Source organism: Ahaetulla prasina, chromosome 3, assembly GCF_028640845.1.
Source record: "Ahaetulla prasina isolate Xishuangbanna chromosome 3, ASM2864084v1, whole genome shotgun sequence".
Lineage (NCBI taxonomy): Eukaryota > Metazoa > Chordata > Lepidosauria > Squamata > Colubridae > Ahaetulla > Ahaetulla prasina.
The window spans coordinates 200,913,021-200,926,608 of NC_080541.1; the positions used below are offsets into that span (position 1 = coordinate 200,913,021).

The following is a 13,588-nucleotide window of genomic DNA, read 5'->3' on the forward strand; positions in this document are numbered from 1 at the left end:
ACTGCGAAGAGCTGCCAGAAGGCAACAGCAGCTAAAGCAAAAAGGACAACTTGGGAGTAAGGCCAGGAGATGATTGTCCTTTCTCATAAGGCTTAAAACAGTAGCAACGGGCTCTTTGTAGGAAATCAACATTGCTACAATTGTTTCTAGTCGGCGTCTCTTGTTTCTGAACTTCATGGGGCTTTGCCAAGAAAAGGCTTTGGCAGGATACCAAAGAAGACAAAGGTTTGTGATAAGGCCAAAGGATTATTTCTGAAGGATTTGTTTTGGAATTAATTTGGACTAAGCTGAGAACGTTCTAATAAAATATGTTTGTTTAGGACTGATTGTTTCTGGTAATAACTACTTGAGCCTAGGTCACAACACATACTGGATCCACAATTATGAATTCTATCTCAAAGGTCCTGCATCCTATCATCTCAGGGACCATTTTCTGCATCTGGAAAACTAGAACAGAAGCCATAGCCTAGTGCATAATAGCCTAACACCATGATGGCAAACCTATGGCACGTGTGCCCGAAGTGGCATGCAGAGCTATGTCGTCTGGCATGTGTGGTGTCGCTTGTTCCTCTTCTGGGTTTCTGGAACGCATGCACATGCGACAATCAGCTGGCCTTTGTGCATGCGGCAATACCGGAAACTCGAAGAGCTGGTCTTCCGTTTTCTGGCATGAGCATGCGCGCTGGCCAGCTGATTGGCGTGTGTGCATGCATGGCAGTAACCGGAAGACTGGCTGGCTGGCGTGCATGTGTGCGCCGGAAACCAGAAGTACCTTATCCGTTGCATGCATGCCCCCTGGGCAGCTCCTCTTCCTAGTCCTGGCCCTGATGAGCGCATGCGTGTGAAGTGCTCCCTTATCGGTACTTGGTGTTTTTGGCACTCTATGCCGAAAAGGTTCACCATCAGTGGCCTAACATATGGCATCAAGTCCTCTGTGTCAGGGACAGTAAGGAAACAAAAGCTACTTGGATTTCTGAAAATATCTTAATAGTTGATACAGTTTTGTAAAAGAATTGTGCTACTAAAATAATTCTTCCCTGCTACCTATACCTAGTGTAATTAAAGCGGTCCTAGTCTACATCTCATTCTAACCTCCCCTCTCCCTTGGACTCCAGAATTTCTGCTCTAAGAGAAGTTGCTGTCTCAAGATAAGGACAGGGCAAAACATCAGGCTGCAAAATATTAGGCTATTACGTTGCAGAAATTGGTCTCTGAAATCATAGGATGCCAGACCTCTGAGATGGAATTCATAATTCTTGTTTGCGGGTTTATCTCTATCAAAAACATCCAAATCTAAGAAGAGTTGGGAGGGCTGTGTAGAAATCATGTGAGAAAATAGTTTGAATAGCACTGTTGTTGCTTTAACATTGTACACCGCACAGAGTCACTTCGTGGTGAGATGGGCAGACAAATTTAATAAATAAATATACACTTAAGAGTTCAATTCAAGAGTGAGAAAATAAAATAAAATGCTTATATACCTCATTCACGAAGTGGTGTTCTTCCTATGTCCACAAAAGGCAAAAATAATCAGCAAAACTTGCTTCCTAATTAGTTTTTTCCACTTTGATAACTATATGTAGAATTGCAAAAGGGGTGTTTCTAGAGGCTGAAGAGAGAGAGGGAGGAGAGAGAGAGAGAGGGGAAGGGAGGGAGACTTTTAAGCCCCATGAAGTACCTTTTTCTGGTGTGCGACACACTGTCCCACAATTACCCTCACAGCATCTTTTTATTCCTGGACATTCATCATCCTTCTCACATACATCAAAGGCTGCTCGGCAAACTACGTATTGCACTGGACAGGTTCCAAGTTTCACTGTGTAAGAAAAAACTCCAAATATTAGAGAAACAAGCATATGAAATATAAATTCGGTTCTTCAGTGCTTCTTACAGATAGAAATTCCTACAGATTTTTTTGGGCAGGGAGGGAAGGACATATACTTCCTTTGAAATATCCGCCTTCTCACTTACACAAATGTTCTAGATTTTGGGAACTCAGTAACCCGATTCTCCTGAAGCACTACTGTACTTCATTGAGATGAAATGTGATTAATTTTCATATTTATAACTAAAGTTATTCATTTTAGTGGGTGACAAGAGTCTTACGAATGGTAAGCACTTTTTGGAAGAGAGAGATTAGTAGGAAAAACCTAAAAGGTCAAACTATCCAAATATTGTATGTATAATCCATTGCAAAAGTCATCACAATCTGTTATTTGATTACCCTAATGATTTTTCTGTCTACCCTGAATTTGCGAAGAATACAGATTTTTTTAAAAAAAGATTAAACTAGATTTTTAACACAACTTTTTCTGAGATACCATTTTACTGTTTTCTGAGGGAGCCAAATGTATGTGTATGCCTTTACTTCTTATCTACATTGAAGAAACTATGGGAAAATTGTCCCTGTGTCCTGATAAACAGGGCTCTGGTTCATACATATTACATCATGGTTTGCTTAACCGTGGATTATTAAAAAGGCTGCAGTTGGCTGGACTGCAATAAACCAACCCAGGTGGTCTCAAAGAGAGAATTACAACTGAGGGAGAGAGAGGGGATGACCAGTTTTTTTGGGGGGAGGGACACATGCAGGGGTGAAATCTAAATTTTTTTCCTACCAGTTGTGTGGGCGTGGCTTAATTGGTGGGTGTGGCTTGGTAGTCAGATGACTGGGTGGGCGTGGCCAATAAAAATAAATAATAAAAATAATAAACAAAGTATACAAAACAATAAGAGGTACCAAAAACCAATTTTCACACTTTACACACACACAATTACAACTGACTCACACACAATGTAAAAGCAGCTGCACATCACCCAAAATGGCCCCTGCAACAAACAGGAACCTCACACAGCCACAAAAAGCTCAAAAACAACTTTCACACTACACACACACAACACAGCACAACACAACTGACTCATACACACACACACACAAAATGCCACATACAGCTTTGTGAGATTTTGTGTGTTTGTGTAGTTAGAGTGAAACACTACAGAAACACACCAAATCTCAGAAAGCTGCACAAATATTTTATTTTATTATTTTATTTTATTTATATTTTTTAGATCAGGGGTCTCCAACCTTAGTAACTTTAAGGTTTGTGGATTTCAATTCCCAGAGTTCCTCAGCCAGCAAAGCAGGCAAATTGAGTTGCTGACTGAGATGGATTTCAGGCAGGCAGCTTCAGTTGCTAGCTGATACATCTGATGTAAAGTATGGCTTTCCCAGCCGGAAAGGAGCAGTATAATGTAAGTGCTTCATCGCAGCCCAGAACCTCTTAAACGGAGGTTTTCTACAAGCTCTTCGGCTGAAGAGCTTGTAGAAAATATGTTTTTTAAGCTTCTGGTGATGAGGAACTTAGCTGGGATTGCCAGAGGAGCCTTTTAAACCCTTTTTTTTACAACCTCTTCAGCCGAAGAGGTTGTTAAAAAAAAAACTTTTAAAGAGTTCTGACGATCTCAGCTGAGCCACGGGATCCTCAAAGGCTTTTTTTTTTCTTTTAAAGGCATGTTTTCGGCTGAAGAAAAATCGTTTTTAAAAGTAAAAAAAACCCTCTGATGATGGTGAGGCTCAGCAGGGGCAGGGGGCAGGGGCAGGGATTTTTGCTACTGGTTCTCCTAACCACCCGCCGCCACCGCTACCGGATCAGGCAAGCCGGTCCGAATAGGGAGCATTTCACCCCTGGAAACATGCTGAATAGAAAGCAGTGCTCTGTTCTCAAATCCCTGTCTGAAACGTAAGCCTTTGGTTCACCTTTTAGAGCAGGCTCTGGCTGTAGTATTCTGGGAGTTGAAGTCCACAAATCGTAAAGTTGTCAAGGTTGGAGACCCCTGTTCTAGAGCAGCAATAATCATGTCAGGAGGTAAAGTTGCTGTGCAAACCCTGACCCTGAACTCCACGCTGCAGAAGGCGCCGATGAGGAAATGTTACCAGACTGCAGTGAGAGGGGAATTTCCAAGTACTAAGCCTGAGGGTGCAAAGGCAAGATCTTTCTGTACCGGCCACCGATCGATTTTCCCAGGGCCTTCCTTTCCCCTTAATTGCTGATGACACTGCTGATGCCCTTGCTTCAAACACAGCATAACCAATCAGCCCCCCCACCTTCCAAGCTTCCTGGCATCTTCTTTCATTGCCCCACGCAGATCAGGCAAAGGGAGACAGGGAAAGAAGGCACTGAGAAGAATCGGGGGGGGGGCTGGACAGGTGGGTGGGATATGCCTTGCTTGAAAATATCTATAGACCCCTCACATCCTGGACATAAATTGTTTCAACTTCTACCCTCAAAACTACGGCTATAGAGCATTGCACACCAGAATGGCCAGTTTTTTCCCACATGACATCATTCTGGTAAACAACTAATTCCCACAACACTGCCAAACTATTTACTAAGACTGTATTACTATTATACTTCTCATTCGTCCTATCTCCTTTTCTACTTATGACTATAACCTTGTGGCTTGTATCTTTACAATTTATATTGTTTTATTTAGTTTCCTAGTATGATTTTGATTGCTTATTTAGTATCCTGACTATCGCTAAGTGTTGTATCTTATGATTCATGATGAACGTATTTATGATGACTATGATCGTGATTTATCACCTATATCAGTTTATTTATAAAACCTATATCAGTTTATATTTATCACCTATATCAATTAATCAGTGGAACAACTTGCCTGCAGAAGCTGTGAATGCTCCAACACTGGAAAGTTTTAAGAAAATGTTGGATAACCATCTGTCTGAGATGGTGTGGGGTTTCCTGCCTGGGCAGGGGGTTGGACTAGAAGACCTCCAAGGTCCCTTCCAACTCTGTTGTTGTTGTTGTTGTTTTTGTTGTTGTTATTGTTATTTTTATCTTTTATGTACACTGAGAGCTTATGCGCCGAAGACAAATTCCTCGTTTGTCCAATTACACTTTGCCAATAAAGAATTCTATTCTATTCTATTCTATTCTATTCTATTCTATTCTAAACAGCTGAACTGCCACCAGCAATGTCCCGAAGCTCAGCCCGCACGAACCATGGTGGCGCAGCGGTTAGAATGCAGTACTGCAGGCTACTTCTGCTGATTTCTGGCTGCCTGCCGTTTGGCAGTTAGACTCAGCCTTCCATCCTTCTGAGGTCAAGGACTTTAAAGCACTGTGATGCAGTTTATAAATTTAAGTGCTATTGGTATATCCGACAGACCACTAATTCACTCCCCCTGTATCTTCCCAGTACCTTCCTTTCCTTACTGTTGTCGCCAAATTCCGGTCTTAGCCTGGTGCCAAAGCCAATGAAGACTAACAGACATGAGGTGCAGAATCCATTCCTTTTATTGAAGAGCTTCAGCAAAAGAGGTCCCAGCCAGAAAAAGATTCAACAAACTTTTATACAGTTTTTCAAGGCGGGATAAAGAAACATCATCTAATAGGCTTTTTGAAAATTATCTAACGTGTTCCCTATTGGCTCCACGCCTATTTTTAAATCTTAACTAATAAATACTTCAAAAGTTATCTAACAAGTATTCTATAGGCTCTATTTCAACCCTATTCCTAAAAGTTAACTAATAGGTACTGCTGAAGACATTTGGTAGTGAGTCTCCTATTGGCTCTATCTTAGCCCTATTTTTAATCTTAACAATATGTCTTGTATAATATGCCTGACAGTCAGCTCTTGTTTCCTATATTGAAAGGGGCCCCACCTGTCTGCCTTCCCTCTATCTTTGTTATGCAGGCTTTGCAGCCTTTCTTCTGAATTCATGCCATAACCTTGCATTTTTACAGCAAATGCCCCATCACTCTCTTCTTTGCTAAACATCACAACCCACATGCCAGGCCTTTTTTTGCCTGCTCTCCTTTTGGAATATGTGTATTCACATGTTTTATTATGGACATCCAAAATATTTCACCCAGCTCTATTCCATCTCTGCAAAAGCAGTGTTCTTTCTTCTAACTGCAATGAAATGTAAGCAAACACGTTGTTTAAAGCAATGGTTAATTTGGGGTGGGGGTATTTATTTTCAATGAAACAGATTTATCTTACAATAAATATAAAGGTAAAGGTTTCCCCCTGTCCAATAGTATCCAATTTTAGGGGCTGGTGCTCATCTCAGTTTCTTAGCCGAGACAGCCAGCATTGTCTGAAGACATTTCCATGATCATGTGAGACTAGCAGTGGCCAGCTATATGCTGAGGTGCACAGAATGCTGTTCCCACCAAAGTGGTATCTATTTATCTACTCGCATACAAGGTGGGCATGAGCTGGGACAGATAACGGGAACTCAACCCATCATGCAGCGCTTGGGTCTCAAAGCTCACAAAGCTGACAAGCTCAATGTCTTTAACTGCTGAGCCATCATGCCCCATACAATAAATATATTGTAAAATTATATATTATCTGGGATTACATGTTAATTATTAAATAAGTTATATTTATTTCTTGCTTATCTCTAACTCTGATTAAATTATTGGTTTTATTCAAAGGAGCATCACACAAATTCATTAATCATTTTAGGATGTCATATAAGGCTACAGTCATAATTTACAGAGTGCAATGATTGAGCTTCCCAGTAGCTTGAATTCAAACCAAAATACTCAGATTATGGCACAGCACCTTGAAATCTATCTGCTAGCAATTGCTATGACTTATTTCGATAATCAAAGTATAAATCCATCAAACATGCCATCCTTGATGATGACAGAGACACTTCTAGTTCTCCTGGGCTGCTCCAAAATGACTAATACTTATTGTAATTTGGCTGGACATGTTTCACTTAATGACATGTTTAACAAAAGATTAGTAGGTAGTATTACAACACAATTCTAATTCTGCAAGCTAGTTGCTGGTTCTTGGCGAAATCCATTAATGTCCTTTGATTTTTTTTGTTGGAAGACTAGGAGATTATTATAAGAGGATTAATGAAAATGATAGGGTTGCAGGATGAAGCTTTCACAGCTTCTCCCCCCCTCCTAATTATGGAAATTGAATTCTCTAAGTGAGACTCTTCTGAAAATAGAGTCTTATAGCAATACTGCTTACATTTCTTTTCCCTAAAAAAAATTGTTTGCTTGATGTGGACAAAGATGCAACTTTTAAAAATCTGAGCTTGAGTTCTAGAAATTAAAGCATGATGGAGGAAAGAAAGTATAACATCCTAAAAGGGCTCTTGTTCAGTGATACAGAATCTGCAGAAGTTTCCAATTCCCATCATACACTTGAGCTTCACATTTGCTAACTGCCAGTCTGCCATGAACTATGGAGGGAGGGAATCGGACAGGAGTGGGGAATTTAGTACTCACTGTAGCTTCCAGAGATACGGGCAAGGTCAAGATCAAGGTCAAAGCACTGGAATGGAATGCAATGGCTCACAACCATCCCGCCATTGAAGAGACAGTTCCCAAAACAATTTATTCAAATGTAATTGGACAAGAAGGGACTAGCAGGGAGCAGGAACTGGATGGGGAAAGTTAACTGAGAAATCTTGGGGCACCAATTTCAGTTCAGGCTTTGTTATACTGTAAACCACTTGGCTTTTAGTAAAGTATCCCTTTCATTACAAATGGAGTTGAGAGTCTTTCTTGCCCAGAGGATCAAGACGGGACAGGTCTGACACCCGATTTCAATGCCAGATTTTTTAGAAAAAAGATGGAAAAGGTCCTATCCATAATTATATAGAGCTGTTGCTTGTCAGTACAGTATTAATAATCATAGACTCACTGGACCAATGACTTGAAAGAATGTAAGACAATTTGCAATTGTCTAGGCCCATGATGGCGAACCTGTGGCATGCAGAGCCCTCTCTGCGGGCACGCCAGCCGTTGCCCCAGGCCAGGTCTACCACAAATACACACATGCCTCCCTCTGCCCAACTGGTCTTCAGGTCTCTGCCTCACATTGCATTTGGGGGGTTCGCATGCATGCGCCCCCACCCCGGCGCCCCATTTTGGGCCTGGAAAACCTCTTGCACCAACCTGGAGGCCAAAGTGGGGCATGGGGAGCATGGGGCACAAGTCTAGTGGCTTGCGTGCATGCAGGGGGGAGCGTGTGAATGCATGGAGGGGGCCGGTCTCATTGCATTTTGGAGGTTCGGCCACATGTGTGTGCATTTGCATGTGTGTGTGCGCACTTTGGGCACTCAGCACCAAAAAGGTTAACCATCACTGGTCTAGGCCCCTTGGTGAAGGTACTGGTAAGTTTTAGACCTCAGAAACAGTTAACAATTAAGGAAGTACAATGTCACAGAAATATCATAAACAATGGGGAGGTGGTTGGATTCAGCTTAGGAAAGGCTGAAAGATAAGCAGGGATTGAAAAATGTATTATTTCTTTTTCCAGGACGGCTTTCTACCTAAACTAGCAATCATTATCTCCCCATGAAGCAAAATCTGAACCTAGTACCGTTCTCTGGTAACAAGCAGGCTTGCCCGCAAGAGCCAGGACAGCATTTCCTTGCACCCGGACATTGGTCATCTTGCTTGCATTGATTTCCAATAGGTCCTCCATGACAGATGGCATCAGTGTATGGACAGATACCAGGTTTCACTTTGGAAAAAAAATATAAGAAAGTTTTAAGGATATTTGTAAATACAATGGAACAATTAGAAATGTTGTGATGAAAATCTATCAGAGGGCACGAACCGGGCCGGGGGGGGGGATGTAAACATAAAACCCTAACATGTCTAAACTTTTCTGAATTTTCTAAGGGAAAGTTTCATTCAAAAATAAATATAACACACGTGTTATCATCAAATTATACATATACTGTATAACCTTTCACCGCGAATTGAAAACATATTTGTTTATTCGCGCGGGGCTAGCTTAAACTTTTTAAACTGTTTAGTTTTTTAAATTTTAAATTCCATTTATGTTTTAAATTGGGGTTTTTAGATTTTAAATATTTTAATTTCGCGGCCAATTGTGTAATAAGTTTCTTAATTTAGTTTTTAAATTGTATATTGTGTATGTTTTTTAGCCTGGCTGTACACCGCCCTGAGTCCTTCGGGAGAAGGGCGGTCTAGAAATTCAATAATAAATAATAAAATAATAGCTCTTTGGTCTAGGATAATCCTCCATAAGTGGACCTCCTGTTACTGCTTCCTAATCTGGTTATAGGATTACCTAATTCATGGATATAATAACCTTGCATTTAAATCTTCTAGTAGTTTTTCAGTTTGCATTTTGGTTTTGTTTCCATAATTTATGTCCTATATCTTGAACATCGATATTATTTGTATAGTTAATATATAAAAATACGTTACTAATCTATTAGAAAGGCATAGACCTTAAAAATAAATGTAATCTGGAAAGTTGAAGGGTAGAATATGTTTATAGTCGAAAGAATTGACAACAATTGGGAAACTTTAGTCTGTGTGCCAATTTAAAAAAAAAATGGGAAAGGGGATAATTATTCACCTAGCCTTTTCTATCAGCCAGAGATGGAATAGTTGAAGGAAGCTTACATTCTCCCTCCCTGGTAGATAGAACTTCACTTTCTACTGACAGTTGCTTTGGTCTGGACAGCTAGAGGTCATCCATTACTGGAGGCAATTTATTTATTTTATTTATTTATTTTGTCACACAGTATATATAAGCATAAGCATGAAATAACTATACAATATATAAGCATATATATAAGCATGAGTATGTAATAACTATATTAATTGGATATAACGAAAGGAAACATTAGGACAGGAACGGTAGGCAGGTTGGTGCTCTTATGCACGCCCCTTACAGACCTCTTAGGAATGGGGTGAGGTCAATAGTAGACAGTTTTTGGTTGAAGCTTTGGGGATTTTGGGAAGAGACCACAGTGTCAGGTAGTGTATTCCTAATTCTCCCTAACCCTTTCCCAAATAAGCAGCAGCTTCAGGAAGACAATATGAGGCCAACCGACTCACACATAAGTACCACCTATACTCTCAGCATGGCTTTCTGATTTTGAAGCATTGAAAAACCCCCCTTTTTTTTCTCTCTCTCTCTCTTTTTCTACCACTCCCCTTTGAGTGCCATGTTTGTGTTTTGAGCCGGAAGACAGAGGGGTTTCCCGTATCAACTGATGTGACTCTTTTGAAAGGCAAAAGGTTCTCTCAAAAGCAAGATAAAAATGCAGCAAAATAAATAAATCTGTATAAACCACAGCAGGAGATCAGCATCACTTTATTCTCAGCTGTTAGAAAGAAAGAACATAAATTGATTCTTGAATCTTTCTATTTCTAGACAAAAAGAGAATAAAAATAACTGATAGAGGCTTTCTGATCTGGATGAAACCCCCCAAATATTGTTCTTCCACTTACCTTTGGTTGGATGTGGAACACCTGCAGTGAAGCAAGTTAGTTCTACACAGAAGATAAAAAAGCCAGTGAGAAAGAAAGTGTCAGTTGACCTCATGGTGCTGTTAGAATGGTATCTTCTCTGCTCTATCCTGCCATCCAAGGTGCTTTATGATCTTTTACACATAACTTTTGAAGAAAAGAGCACTAGCAGTGTCTTTCTGTAAAACTGCCAGGATTCCTAGTTTTCCAGTGGACTGTACACATGGGCCCTGTTCAAAGCTACTGTTAATTACTGATGTAACAGTCATTCCATTTCCCTGGGGAAACGTAAGAGACTCTGTTGGGAGCAATGAGGTTCTAACAGAGAATTCTCAGAATCCTCACTAGACATTCAAAAGGTTTTGGAGGAAGCCATGATGACAGTTGACCTGATTGATTGATTGGTTGGTTGGTTCAGTGATTGATTATAGACACCCATCTCACAGCTTTGACTCTAGGTAACATATATTTATTTATTCATACTTTTATACTGCCCTATCTCCCTAGGGACTCAGTATAGATACCAGTATAATGTTTTGGCCCCTTCAGAAGAGTTTTCATCCAAAGAGGATGAAGCTGTTGACTCCCTTGAGCCAGTAAAGCTGAATTAGGGCCGGCAAGCTCAAGCCTTAAGTCTGTTCGGTATATAGAAATCAATTTATCATTCTGGTGTGACATAATGTAGAGAATAAAAATGCATCTGGGATGTCTTTCCCTGGAATGAATGCCAGCTTCCAGGAAAGGCATCCCAAAGGTAAAGGTAAAATTTAAACAAGTTCAAACTTGATGTTGGTTGCATTTGCACAGAGTAATTTGTAACATTTGCTACATGTAATCATACAATCATCCTTGGCAGCAGAGAGGTATTGAAACATTCTTATCTTGCCTCCTAGACCATCTATTGATCTCTCTGTCTTTAGGCATTATTACAGCTTCTGCAATATATATTTTTTTGTTCCAACTGTATCATCAGATTGTTTTCATCACTTATATCATGTGCACAGAATACTAGAAGATTCCCTGCATTTAAAAAACAGGGGGGGGAGGGGGGAGAAAATATTAGAAGAAACACAAACTTAATGAAGCAGTAATTTTTAAAGAACATATTGCAAGCTATCGGAATTAATTCCAACCACTCAGAGATATATTGATCCCTCATCTTGTCACTCATATTTGAGTCTTGGTCCAACTGTTTACTAGAAGTCTTCTGGTTACTTCTAGGTCACAGTACTGCATGTAATATTTAGTTCAATCCATATGTGGAACACCTATAACATGACCGGTTAAGGGCAGATCTACAAGATAAAAGCCAATCAGGAAGAAAATATGGCATCCTTGGTGTCCTCTGAGCATTGTCATTTGTTTACAGACATTTCATTGCTAATTAGGTAACATTACCAGGATTGTTGTTACCTAGTGAGTAATGGAATGTCTCAGTGGTGGGTTGTTCCTGGTTCACACCGGATTGGGCAAACTGTTAGCAGCAGCGGCAGGAGGCTCCATCCAGCTGCCTGGATGCTTCTGCGCATGCGCAGAAGCTTCTGCACACACAAGCACGGCCATGAGTGAACTGGTAGCGACGGGATTTGGAACTTGCCCCTAGAATGTCTGGAAGCAAACAGCCAAGCTCAGAGACACCAAGGACTTCATAGTTCAGCTCTGAGCTACTTAGAGTATATTTTCTTCTACAGGAAGAAAATACTGTCTGATATCATGATGCTGTTAGCAACATATTCTCAGTGAGCTTGTTTTATCAAGAAAAGTAAGCACAGTATGTTTCAAGCAATGGGCTGGCCCAGTAACACATTCTTGGAAAAGAAGCAAAATTCCGAGTTTTCACTAGGCTGGGTAAGTAGGTCTTATCCAACAACCCATTTAACAATGGATTTAATGCTTATTCCTTCTATCGTGGGAATCCTTGACCCTGTGTGGGACTCCAGGATCCTCAGCAACCCCATAAGAATAAGTCTATGACTCTTTATGAAGAGAGCCAGTTTGATGCAGTGATTAAGGCACCAGATGAGAAACCAAGAAACTGGAAGTGTTAGTCCCATCTTAGGTGACCTTGGACCAGTCACTCCCCACAAAGGTCGGGAGAATGAGTTTCTGCCTCTGGCCCATTGACAAAGGTGGGGGGAGGCAGGAAGCTGCAGGGAGCTGCTTTGTCCTCAAAACATGTTTCTCCATTTTTCATCCAGGGAAATATTATATTCTGCCCTTTTTAATATTTTCTAAAATATTTCATTCTTCTAGGAGAGGGGTGGGTGCTAACTTCCTACACAACCATTACCTTTATTTCTATTAAGCCCTTTTCTTCCAGGGCTGAAGGCTCATTTTAAGAGGGCTATATAAATGAACATGGATTTTGATTAGGCATAAAGTTAAGCCATTACATTCGCAACTTTTCGTTAGGGCTATACTGCTGCATCACCACAAGAGGGCAATATGCTGTTCTTCTTTGCAAAACCATACCTTTTATAGAAACTCATTAAAGATTTCTGGATATCTGATACTGAATGTCTAACCTTATTGGTTTGCTAATGCTGTAATATAGTACTAAATGTAGTGCATGAAATAAAATCAAAACCATTAAGACTTAATTTATTTCTTTGGATCCTTTTACACATACTGTATTTGCATTGCATGACTTCAGTGGTGGGTTTCAAAAAAAATTTACTACCGGTTCTGTGGGTGTGGCTTGGTGGGCCTGGCATAGCTTGGTGGGCGTGGCTTGGTGGACCCTGGCAGGGGAAGGATACTGTAAAATCTGCATTCCCACCCAACTCCAGTGGAAAGTTACTGCAAAATCCCCATTTCCTCCCGATTAGCTGGGACTCAGGAGGCAGAGAATAGATGGGGGCGGGGCCAGTCAGAGGTGGTATTTACTGATTCTCCGAACTACTCAAAATTTCTGCTACCGGTTCTCCAGAACCGGTCAAAACCTGCTGAAACCCATCTCTGCATGACTTCATGATCTCATGCTGCCTTCTAGAATAGGGGTCTCCAGCCTTGGTCCCTTTAAGACTTTTGGACTTCAACTCCCAGAGTTCCTCAGCCAGGACTCTGGGAGTTGAAGTCCACAAATCTTAAAAGGACCAAGTTTGGAGACCCCTGTTCTAGAACATTTGTTATTCTTTCCCCAAGATCAAATCATAGAGTCCTGATAAATTCTAAAGTAGAACATCTACATACTGAACATATGGAGATTTATCATGTTAACTGCATTTAAACTGAATTACTGTAAACTGAAGTTGAAACATAATTCCCCTTTTGAACCTGCTCACTTTGCCCTG

General features: G+C 40.6%; 1 long non-coding RNA gene across 1 annotated transcript; it reads right to left on the reverse strand.

Annotated features, from left to right (window-relative positions):
• Nucleotides 1-1,691: 1,691 nt before the first annotated feature.
• Nucleotides 1,692-10,367, reverse strand: LOC131194672 (uncharacterized). Its single transcript, XR_009154267.1, has 3 exons — nucleotides 10,278-10,367; nucleotides 8,383-8,526; nucleotides 1,692-1,816 (listed from the first exon to the last, which is right to left on the reverse strand). It is a non-coding gene; the product is annotated as an uncharacterized LOC131194672 (long non-coding RNA).
• Nucleotides 10,368-13,588: the final 3,221 nt, after the last annotated feature.